Below are 12,046 nucleotides of genomic sequence, written 5' to 3'. Positions count from 1 at the left end.
CAAGGAAAGCGTTTCTGAAGAAGATAAACTTGTTAACATCGAGTATAGATTTAAGCGCCAGGAAGTAGTTTCTGAAAGTATTTGTATGGAGTGTAGCCATGTAGGGAAGAGAAACATGGACGGTAAATAGCTTAGACAAGAAGAGAATAGAAGCATTCGAAATGTGGTACTCCAGAAGAATGCTGAAGATTAGATGGGTAGATCACATAACCAATGAGGAGGTATTGATGGAATTGGTGAGAAGAGAAATTTGTGGCACAACTTGATTAGAAGAAGGGATCAGTTGGTAGGGCATATCGTGAAGCATCAAGGGATCACCAATTTAGTACTGGAGGGCAGCGTGGAGGGTAAAAATCGTAGAGGGAGACCAAGAGATGAATACACTAAACAGATTCAGAAGGATGTAGGTTGCAGTAGGTACTGGCAGATGAAGAACCTTGCACAGGGTAGAGTAGCATGGAGAGCTGCATCAAACTGAAGACCACAACAACATCTTTTGGTTCAAAAATTCGATTTTTTTAATTGCATTTTTGGATCCATAAAAGTGTTTAGAATCCACCCCTGAAACGGTTTTCCCGAATACGGAACGAAAATGTTTGTTATTCGCGGTTGAACAAATTAATGCACCTGTCTGAAATCGGCCTTTTTCATGCACCAGTTTTTTTTTTTTTTTTTTTTTCGGAGGACGAATTATTGTACCGGTGCTTGGGAGGAAACACGCAAAATTCGAATATAACTTTGAACGCCTGTGTTTGGAACTTAGCCTCCAAACATTTGCATTCTGGTGCGAAGACTGTGGAGATTGCGACTTTTCTGGCAGTGAGCAGCTTCAACGAAGGGTATTCAGCAATTCTGAAGACCGTGACAACGATGGACGCCACCCTGGGACTCTATTCGACGCAGTTCGCCAAGCATTCGGACGACCACCGGATTCGAGCGGCCGAGAACCGCTTGTCACCGGCCGTACGTACGGCTCTGGAGAGCGCAGGATGGCCCAGATGGAGGAAGGACTAGTTTGTAGACCCGGAATAGCAGATTGAACGTATGTTGCGTAATATTGCATTTATATGTAGTCAAAACTTCAAACGCGTTTTTCTCGAAATGACTTTCTTTTTATCGCGCAGTATGGTAACTTCAAATCTACTGAACCGATTGGCATGATTCTTTGTTTCCGACGAAGCTAACTAAATTGTCTAGGAGTTGTACCACTTTTACTCCGGTCCATCAACTATAAATATTTTTACTTTCCGACGAAGTCGAAATATCGATGAAAAAAAAACTTTTTTTTTTTTTTCAAATCGCCGCCATTTCGTTTCCTATGGCCCAAATAACTTAAGCGAGGTACAACTCCTAAAGAATCTTATACACTTAGGTAACGTCGACTCAATTTTGATTTCAGACGAGCCGGCTGACCTGTGACATACCGCGCGTGGAGGTCTACATCGAAATTTTGTTTCGTTCCGACGGCACTTCCACCTTTGCTCTTCGACATATCCGGTCGAAAAAATTCTAGTTTGTAGAGGAAATATCAACAAACATATTGACCAAACTTGACATTTATATCTGTAACACATCCCGAGAAAGAAATTCTCAAAGAACATGCTTTTTACGGGCCAAAGATAGTAAACCTCCCCTTAAGCGCGTCTGTGCAAAGCGTAGTTACTGCATTATTGTACTCGGGATCGCTACGGGAGAGTTACGTAAGGGGTTGTAGTATACCTTGACATTCATAATCTTAGTCTGTTCTCAGAAACTTCCTGAGAAGATTTCCGCAGGATTCTTTGCGTGTATTTTCAAGAGTTCTTTCAGCATCTCCGTGACTCTCTCCTATGAGTCAAACAAACCTGCGATCATTAGTGCTGCCCTTGTCTTCTGCCCAGAAGTGCTCTCATTAATAAACGGTCACAACGCCCACATAGAACTAGGGACAGAAAGGTGGCTGAAACCAGACGTAAAGAGTATTGAAATTCTAAACTCAGATTGGAATGTATACCCCAGAGACAGGCTGGACAGTGAAGGGGGAGGCGTGTGTCTAGCGATAAGAGGTGCAATAGTATCGAAGGAAATTGACGGAGATCCGAAATGTGAAATAATTTGGGTGAAGGTCACGGTTAAAGCAGGCTCAGACATGGTAATTGTATGTCTCTATAGGCCCCCTGGCTCAGAAGTTGTTGTGGCTGAGCACCTGAAGGATAATTTGGAAAATATTTCGAGTAGATTTCCCCACCATGTTATAGTTCTGGGTGGAGATTTTAATTTGCCGGATATATACTGGGAGACTCAAACGTTCATAACGGGTGGCAGGGACAAAGAATCCAGTGATTTTTTTTTAAGTGCTTTATCTGAAAACTACCTTGAGCAGTTAAACAGAGGACCGACTCGTGGCGGTAATATATTAGACCTTCTGGTGACAAACAGACCCGAACTATTTGAAACAGTTAACGCAGAACAGGGAATCAGCGATCGTAAAGCGGTTACTGCATCGATGATTTCAGCCGTAAATAGAAATATTGAAAAAGGTAGGAAGATTTTTCTGTTTAGGAAAAGTGACAGAAAGCAGATTTCAGAGTACCTGATGGCTCAACACAAAAGTTTTGTCTCAAGTACAAATGGTGTTGATGATCAGTGGACAAAGTTCAAAACAATCGTACAATTTGTGTTAGATGAGTATGTGCCAAGCAAGATCGTAAGAGATGGAAAAGAGCCACCGTGGTACAACAACTGCTGCGGAAGCAAATCGAACTTCACAGCAAACATAAACATAGCCAAAGCCTTGCAGACAAACGAAAATTACGCGAAGCGAAATGTAGTGTGAGGAGGGCTATGCGAGAGGCGTTCAATGAATTCGAAAGTAAAGTTCTATGTACTGACTTGGCAGAAAATCCTAAAAAAGTTTGGTCTTATGTCAAAGCGGTATGTGGCTCAAAACAAAATGTCCAGACACTCTGTGACCACAATGGTACTGAAACAGAGGATGACAGACTGAAGGCCGAAATACTAAATGTCTTTTTCCAAAGCTGTTTCACAGAGGAAGACTGCACTGTAGTTCCTTCTCTAGATTTTCGCACAGATGACAAAATGGTAGATATCGAAATAGACGACAGAGGGATAGAGAAACAATTAAAATCGCTCAAAATGGGAAAGGCAGCTGGACCTGATGGGATACCAGTTCGATTTTACACAGAGTACGCGAAGGAACTTGCCCCCCTTCTTGCAGCGGTGTACCGTAGGTCTCTAGAAGAGCGTAGCGTTCCAAAGGATTGGAAAAGGGCACAGGTCATCCCCGTTCTCAAGAAGGGACGTCGAGCAGATGTGCAGAACTATAGACCTATATCTCTAACGTCTATCAGTTGTAGAATTTTGGAACACGTATTATGTTCGAGTAGAATGACTTTTCTGGAGACTAGAAATCTACTCTGTAGGAATCAGCATGGGTTTCGAAAAAGACGATCGATCGTGTGAAACCGAGCTCGCGCTATTCGTCCACGAGATTCAGAGGGCCATAGACACGGGTTCCCAGGTAGATGCCGTGTTTCTAGACTTCCGCAAAGCGTTCGATACAGTTCCCCACAGTCGTTTAATGAACAAAGTAAGAGCATATGGACTATCAGACCAATTGTGTGATTGGATTGAGGAGTTCCTAGATAATAGAACGCACCACGTCCTTCTCAATGGAGAGAAGTCTTCCGAAGTAAGAGTGATTTCAGGTGTGCTGCAAGGGAGTGTCGTAGGACCGTTGCTATTCACAATATACATAAATGACCTTGAGGATGACATCGGAAGTTCACCGAGGCTTTATGCGGATGATGGCGTGGTATATCGAGAGGTTGTAACTATGGAAAATTGTACTGAAATGCAGGAGGATCTGCAGCGAATTGACGCATGGTGCAGGGAATGGCAATTGGATCTCAATGTAGACAAGTGTAATGTGCTGAGAATACATACAAAGAAAGATCCCTTATCATTTAGCTACAATATAGCAGGTCAGCAACTGGAAGCAGTTAATTCCATAAATTATCTGGGAGTACGCATTAGGAGTGATTTAAAATGGAATGATCATATAAAGTTGATCGTCAGTAAAGCAGATGCCAGACTGAGATTCATTGGAAGAATCCTAAGGAAATCCAATCCGAAAACAAAGGAAGTAGGTTACAGTACGCTTGTTCGCCCACTGCTCGAATACTGCTCAGCAGTGTGGGATCTGTACCACATAGGGTTGATAGAAGAGATAGAGAAGATCCAACGGAGAGCAGCGCGCTTCGTTACAGGATCATTTATTAATTGCGAAAGTGTTACGGAGATGATAGATAAACTCCAGTGGAAGACTCTGCAGGAGAGACGCTCAGTAGCTCGGTACGGGCTTTTGTTGAAGTTTCGAGAACATACCTTCACCGAGGAGTCAGTATATTGCTCCCTCCTACGTATATCTCACGAAGAGACCGTGAGGATAAAATCAGAGAGATTAGAGCCCACACAGAGGCATACCGACAATCCTTGTTTCCACGAACAATACGAGACTGGAATAGAAGGGAGAACCGATAGAGGTACTCAAGGTACCCTCCGCCACACACCGTCAGGTGGCTTGCGGAGTATGGATGCAGATGTAGATGTATACGTTCCACGTCCTCCTTGTGCTGTCTGGTATGGATACCACACAGTTGAGCAATGTCCTAATATGGGTCATTCGAGTGATTTGTAACAGTCTCGTTTTATAGACTGATTCCGTTTCCCTAGTATAATACTAATAAACCGAAGTCTGATTCCAACTGCTTCACTCGTACTGTGGTCGTAGGATACTTTGTTTTATGAAGCGGACAGTTTAACATTTCTACACATATAAACCAATTTAGTTGTCTCCGCACCTCTTTGATGTCTGCCTCTACGTCACACTTCTGCGGCTACACACGCATCAGTTCAGCTGTCGACCGACCGACCGACCGACCAACCGAGCAACGGACAGACAGACAGACAGACAGACCGACCGACCGACCGATCGACCGACCGACCGACAAATTTCGTGTCAGCCTAGATTTGATTACATTCGGCGATTACAGAGCTGCGCTGTTGTATCGTAAGTTCAAATATTCAAACGTGTGTGAAATCTTATGGGACTTAACTGCTAAGGTCATCCATCAGTCCCTAAGCTTACACACTACTTAACCTAAATTATCCTAAGGACAAACACTCACACCCATGCCCGAGGGAGGACTCGAACCTCCGACGGTATCAGCCGCATAGTCCATGACTGCAGCGGCCGAGACCGCTCGGCTAATCCCGCGGGGCGGTAATTCTAAAGGAAATTTGGGGTAAGGTCTTATGGGACCAAAATGCTGAGGTCATCGGTCCACTACTTAAACTAACTTACGCTATGGACAACACACACACCCATGCCCGAGGGAGGACTCGAACCTGCGACGTGGGGAGCCGCACGAACCGTGACAAGGCGCCTCAGACATCGCGGCTACCCCGCGCGGCGTAATTATAAAGCAAGCAGGAATAAGATTATGGAGAAGGACAGTTTGTTAGTGATTTAGTTACATGTTCCACACATCATCTCAACAATTCCTTTCTCGATATGGAGGTTCGAGTCCTCCCTTGGGCATGGATGTGTATGTTGTCCTTAGTGTAAGTTAGTTTAAGTTGGATTAAGCAGTGTGTAGGCTTAGGGACCGATGACCTCAGCAGGTTGGTCCCATAGGAATTTTATCGACATGGAACGAGCCAGTTTACAGAATCTGTACACTTATTTTTTTTTCTCAATGAACTTTATGCCTATATCACTAACGTCGATTTGTAGTATTGTTTTGGAACATATACTGTATTCGAACATTATGAAGTACCTCGAAGAAAAAGATTTGTTGCTACATAGTCAGCACGGATTTAGAAAATATCGTTCTTGTGAAACACAACTAGCTCTTTATACTCACGAAGTAATAAGTGCTGTCGACGGGGGATGTCAAATTGATTCCATATTTTTAGAGTTCTAGAAGGCTTTCGACACCGTTCCTCACAAGCGTCTTCTAACCAAACTGCGTGCCTATGGAGTACGTCTTCAGTTGTGCGACTGGATTCGTGATTTCCTGGCGGAAAGGTCACAGTTCGCAGTAATAGACGAAAAGTCATCGAATAAAACAGAAGTAATATCCGGCGTTCCCCAAGGAAGTTCCTGATCTATATTAACGACATAGGAGACAATCTGAGTAGCCCTCTTAGATTGTTTGTAGATGATTCTGTCATGTACCGTCTTGTAAAGTCATCAGATGACCAAAACGAATTGCAAAATGATTTAGATTCGATATCTATATGGTGCGAAAAGTGGCAATTGACCCTGAATAAAGTGTGAAGTTATTCACACGAGTACTAAAAGAAAATGTTCAAATGTGTGTGAAATCTTATGGGACTTAACTGCTAAGGTCGTCAGGCCCTAAGCCTACACACTACTTAACCTAAATTATCCTAAGGACAAACACACACACGCATGCCCGAAGGAGGACTCGAACCTCCGCCGGGACCAGCCGCACAGTCCATGACTGCAGCGGCCAAGACCGCTCGGCTAATCCCGCGCGGCGTATCGTAAGTACGATGAGATTGTGTCCTAGGAGAACCCACTTGATTTTATGCTGAAGGAAGAACAAGGGCTTGCCTTGTTTGCTTTAGAGGAAGTAAAGATAAAAAAAGCCAAGGGAGAGCTGTGGCCAAAGAAGTGCCTAATCCTCTGTTACATAGGGATCCAGGAGCCGATGATTTTCGTAATTGTCTAATACTGGATGAATCGTGCGTTTCGAAGCTGTTGCACATCATCAGACCATTCTAAACTAAAAACAATACAGTCCTGAGAGACGCTGAGACGCTGTAAGCTGCGAAAAGAGACTGTTAGCTACATTACAGTTTATAGCCACTGACAGAAATTAAGAGGGCCGCCAATTCAGTACTGTTCTATCCACACAATTACTATCTAAAATGATCCCTGAAACCTGCAACGTGATTTGTAGTTGCCTGAGGAAACACATCATGATAAAGCAAAATAAATAGAACAAAGGAAATTCAAGTAAACTTCATTAATTTATTTGTGCATGAAGCATCAAAGTTGGCTCTGTAATTTTAAGAAACTCATTTCAGATTAGAAGAAGAAAGACAGAATCTGATGGTGGTGAACATCATCTAATAAATACGGCAACAGCAACATAGGAAATAAAGCATTTGGCAACTATCAGAACTGTGAAAAAAAATCCAACACTTTGCTCTTTATAGGAGAAGATGTGATATTTTTCTTTTAAAAAAAGCAACAAGTAAGTGTATTTTATACGTAAGTGTCCACTGACATTCTGTATTTCGGTTTTTAGGTTTTACTTCCAATATGTACCGCAAACGTAATTTAACATCTAATTAGTCTGTATTTCGGTTTTTAGATTCCATTTCTGACAAACAGCGGAAATAAAACCTAAACTCCGAGATGTAGATGCTCGACGGAGATTTATTCACAAGACATGTATCTTTTGCTGTCTCAGTGTGCGCCATGAAACCATTATGAATTCGTTAAAAAATGAAGCTTGTGCTTCATTTCTTGCATCTCTGTTGCTATACTCCTTGCACGACAAGTCCCACAAAGATATTCAATCTTTAAATATCTTTAAATTTCCCCGAAAACCTGTCATTAAAGTTTCGTCCGCCTGGCACTCTGTCATGCATATTACACTGAAGCGCCAAAGAAACAGGTTTAGACATGCATATTCAAATACAGAGATATGTATAACAGGCAGAATACGGCGCTGCGGTAGGTAACGCCTATAAAAGACAAGTGTCTGCCGCAGTAGCTGCATCGGTTACTGCTGCTACAATGGCAGGTTATCAAGATTTAAGTAAGTCTGAACGTGGTGTTATAGGCGGCGCACGAGCGATACGAGACAGCATCTCCGAGGTACCCATGAAGTGGGGATTTTCCCGTACGACCATTTCACGAGTGTACCGTCAATATCAGGAATCTGGTAAAACATCGAATCTCCGACATCGCTGCGTCCGGAGGAAGATCGTGCAAGAATGGGACCAACGACGACTGAAAGAGAATCGTTCAACGTGACAGAAGTGCAAACCTTACGCAAAATGCTGCACATTTCAATGCTGGGCCACCAATGAGTGTCACGTATGCGAATCATTCAACGAACCATCATCAATATGGGCTTTCGGAGCCGATGATGAATGCACGATACAGAGCTTTGCGCCTAGCCTGGGCCCGTAAACACCAACACTGGAGTGTTGATGACTGGAAACAAAATGGTTCAAATGGCTCTCAGTACTGCCAGGAAAGTCGCAATCTCCACAGCCTTCGCACCAGAATGCAAATGATGGGGGGGCTAACTTCCAAACACAGGCGTTCAAACTTTCATTTGAATTTTGCGTGTTTCCTCCCAAGCACCGGTACAATAATTCGTCCTCCAAAAGGAAAAAAAACTGGTGCATGAAAAAGGCCGATTTCAGACAGGTGCATCTTTTTGTTCAACCGCGAATAACAAACATTTCAGTTCCGTATTCGGAAAAACCGTTTCAGGGGTGGATTCTAAACACTTTTATGGATCAAAAAATGCAATTAAAAAAAATCGATTTTTTTGAACCAAAAGATATTTGTTGTTGTTGTTGTGGTCTTCAGTCCAGAGACTGGTTTGATGCAGCTCTCCATGCTACTCTATCCTGTGCAAGGTTCTTCATCTGCCAGTACTTACTGCAGCCTACATCCTTCTGAATCTGCTTAGTGTATTCATTCTTGGTCTCCCTCTACGATTTTTACCCTACATACTGCCCTCCAATACTAAATTGGTGATCCCTTGATGCCACAGAATATGCCCTACCAACCGATCCCTTCTTCTAGTCAAGTTGTGCCACAAACTCCTCCCCAATTCTATTCAATACCTCCTCATTAGTTATGTGATCTACCCATCCAATCTTCAGCATTCTTCTGTAGTACCACATTTCGAAAGCCTCTATTCTCTTCCTGTGTAAACTATTTATCGTCCATGTTTCACTTCCATACGTGGCTACACTCCATACAAATACTTTCAGAAACGACTTCCTGACTCTTAAATCTATACTCGATGTTAACAAATTTCTCTTCTTCAGAAACGCTTTCCTTGCCTATGCCAGTCTACGTTTTACATTCAGAAGTCATCAGTCCCCTAGAACTTAGAATTACTTAAACCTAACTAACCTAAGGACATCACACACATCCATGCCCGAGGCAGGAATCGAACCTGTGACCGTAGCGGTCGCGCGGTTCCAGACAGTACCGCCCAGAACCGCTCGGCCATTCTGGCCGGCGACTGGAAATATGTTGCCGGGTCGGACGAGTCTCATTTCAAATTCTATCTAATGGATGGACGTGTACTGGTATGGGGAGAACCTCATGAGTCCATGAAACCTGTATCTCAATAGGGGACTGTTCGAGCTGGTGGAGGGTCTGTAATGGTGTGGGGCGGGTGCAGCTGGAGTGATGTGGGACCCCTGATGCGCCTAGATACGGCTCTGACAGGTGACACGTACAGAAGCATCCTGTCTGATTATCTGCCTTCATTCATGTCTATTGTGCATTCCTGCGCACTTGGGAAATTCCACCAGGACAATGCGGCAGCCGACACGTCCAGAATTTGCTAGAGAGTGTCACCAGGAACACTCTCCTGAGTTTCAACACTTCCGCTGGCAACCAATCTTCCCAGAATGAGATTTTCACTCTACAGCGAAGTGTGCGCCGATATGAAACTTCCTGGCAGATTAAAACTGTGTGCCGGACCGAGACTCGAACTCGGGACCTTTGCCTTTCGCGGGCAAGTGCTCTACCAACTGAGCTACCCAAGCACGACTCACGCCCCGTTCTCACAGCCTCACTTCTGCCAGTATCTCGTCTCCTACCTTCCAAACTTTACAGAAGCTCTCCTGCGAACCTTGCAGAACTAGCACTCCTGAAAGAAAGGTAGAGCACTTGCCCTAGAAAGGCAAAGGTCCCGAGTTTCGGTCCGGCACACAGTTTTAATCTGCCAGGAAGTTTCATATCAGCGCACACTCCGCTGCAGAGTGAAAATATCATTCTGGAAACATCCCCTAGGCTGTGGCTAAGCTATGTCTCCGCAGTATACTTTCTTCCAGGAGTGCTAGTTCTAGAGGGTTCGCAGAAGAGCTTCTGTAGTTTGGAAGGTAGGAGACGAGGTAATGGCAGAAGTGAAGCTGTGAAGACGGGGCGTGAGTCGTGCTTGGATAGCTCAGTTGTTAGAGCACTTGCCCACGAAAGGCAAAGGTCCCGAGTTCGATTTTCGGTCCGGCACACAGTTTTAATCTGCCACGAAGTTTCAACCTTCCGAGACATGAACATTATTAAGGATATCTGGGATGCCTTGCAACATGCTGTCAGACGAGATCTCCACCCCCTCCTAATTTCACAGATTTATGGACAGACATACAGGACTTACGATTTCAGTTCCCTCCAACACTACTTTAGACATTAGTCGAGTCCATGTTACGTCGTGCTTTGCGGCAGTTCTGCATACTCGGGGAGGGGGGCTCTACATGATATTAGGCACGTGTGCCGGTTTCTTAGGCTCTTCAGTGTAGAACAGCATTTAATTCCGTACACAGTGACAAAAGAACAACTCCTATCAAGCGTTTGGCACCACAGCACTTCATACGATTTACCGGATTGCGTTTTGGCGGTGGTGGTGGTGGGGGGGGGGGGGGGGGGAGGAAGAGGGAGTAGGCTGTCGCGTGGTTCTCCCCGACCGACATAAAGACAAGAAAAGTTGTTCGGTCGGTTGGCAAAGCCGCGCGGGATTAGCCGAGCGGTCTGAGGCGCTGCAGTCATGGACTGTGCGGCTGGTCCCGGCGGAGGTTCGAGACCTCCCTCGGGCATGGGTGCGTGTTTCCAGAATGAGATTTTCACTCTGCAGCGGAGTGTGCGCTGATATGAAACTCCCTGGCAGATTAAAACTGTGTGCCGGACCGAGACTCGAACTCGGGATCTTTGCCTTTCGTGGGCAAGTGTTCTACCAACTGAGATATCCAAGCACGACTTACGACCCGTCCTCACAGCTTCACTTCTGCCAGTACCTCGTCTCCTACCTTCTCATTCTGGAAACATTGCCCAGGCTGTGGCTAAGCCATGTCTCCGCAGTATCCTTTCTTTCAGGAGTGCTAGTTCTGCAAGGTTCGCGGGAGAGCTCAGCTGTGAGGACGAAGCGTGAGTCGTCCTTGGGTAGCTCAGTTGGCAGAGCACTTGCCCGCGAAAGGCAAAGGTCCCGAGTTCGAGCCTCGATCCGCCACACAGTTTTAATCTGCCAGGAAGTTTCATGGGTGTGTGTGTTTGTCCTTAGGATAATTTAGGTTAAGTAGTGCGTAAGCTTAGGGACTGATGACCTTAGCAATTGTCCCATGAGATTTCACACACATTTGAACATTTTTTTCGGTTGGCAAAAGCCCCTACAAAAATGGTTCATACGGCTCTGAGCACTATGGGACTAAACCTCTGACGTCATCAGTCCCCTAGACTTAGAACTACTTAAACCTAACTAACCTAAGGATATCACACACATCTATGCCCGAGGCAGGATTCAAACCTGCGACCGTAGCAGTCACACGGTTCCGGATGGAAGCGCCTAGAACCGCTCGGCCACACCGGCCGGCACAAGTCCCTACACACATCGAATTTGTCTGGCTCAACTGCACAGACTGTACTCACCGCAGTCGAATGCGTGCCGGCCTTGAGAGACGCAAGCTGGCGGCGGTCCCCTCTCTCACGCGCAGCGTCCGACCTCTGCTGGCGCCCTCTGGCTACTAATAGGCCACGTAGCCACGCCGCCGCCGCCGCCGTCCCACGTGATCGAGCCGCTGTGACGTAGGCCGCGTGACGTCAGCTGGCTCCTTATCGCTATACACTCGTATTAAGATGTCCCCGGCCGAGTTGGCTGTCGGTATTTCAACGCTCGTCTCACGAACTACCGAAGTGATTTTGATGCGATTTTCTACATCTACATCTACATCTATACTCCGCGAGCCACCTTACGGTGTGTGG

At 45.2% G+C, this 12,046-nt stretch overlaps 1 protein-coding gene across 1 annotated transcript in view; it reads right to left on the bottom strand.

The window, feature by feature from the left end:
- Window positions 1-11,805, bottom strand: part of LOC124553951 (L-galactose dehydrogenase-like) — a 94,332-nt gene extending 82,527 nt beyond the window's left edge. The window contains exon 1 of the mRNA XM_047127966.1: window positions 11,714-11,805. The gene's annotated coding sequence lies outside the window, so the exon portion shown is untranslated. The remainder of the gene's footprint in view (window positions 1-11,713) is intronic.
- Between the last annotated feature and the right edge of the window lie 241 nt (window positions 11,806-12,046).

This window comes from Schistocerca americana, chromosome 11 (genome assembly GCF_021461395.2).
Source record: "Schistocerca americana isolate TAMUIC-IGC-003095 chromosome 11, iqSchAmer2.1, whole genome shotgun sequence".
Classification (NCBI taxonomy): Eukaryota; Metazoa; Arthropoda; class Insecta; order Orthoptera; family Acrididae; genus Schistocerca; species Schistocerca americana.
Note: the sequence above shows the minus strand (reverse complement) of the source record. Positions and strands in the feature narration are given on the sequence as shown.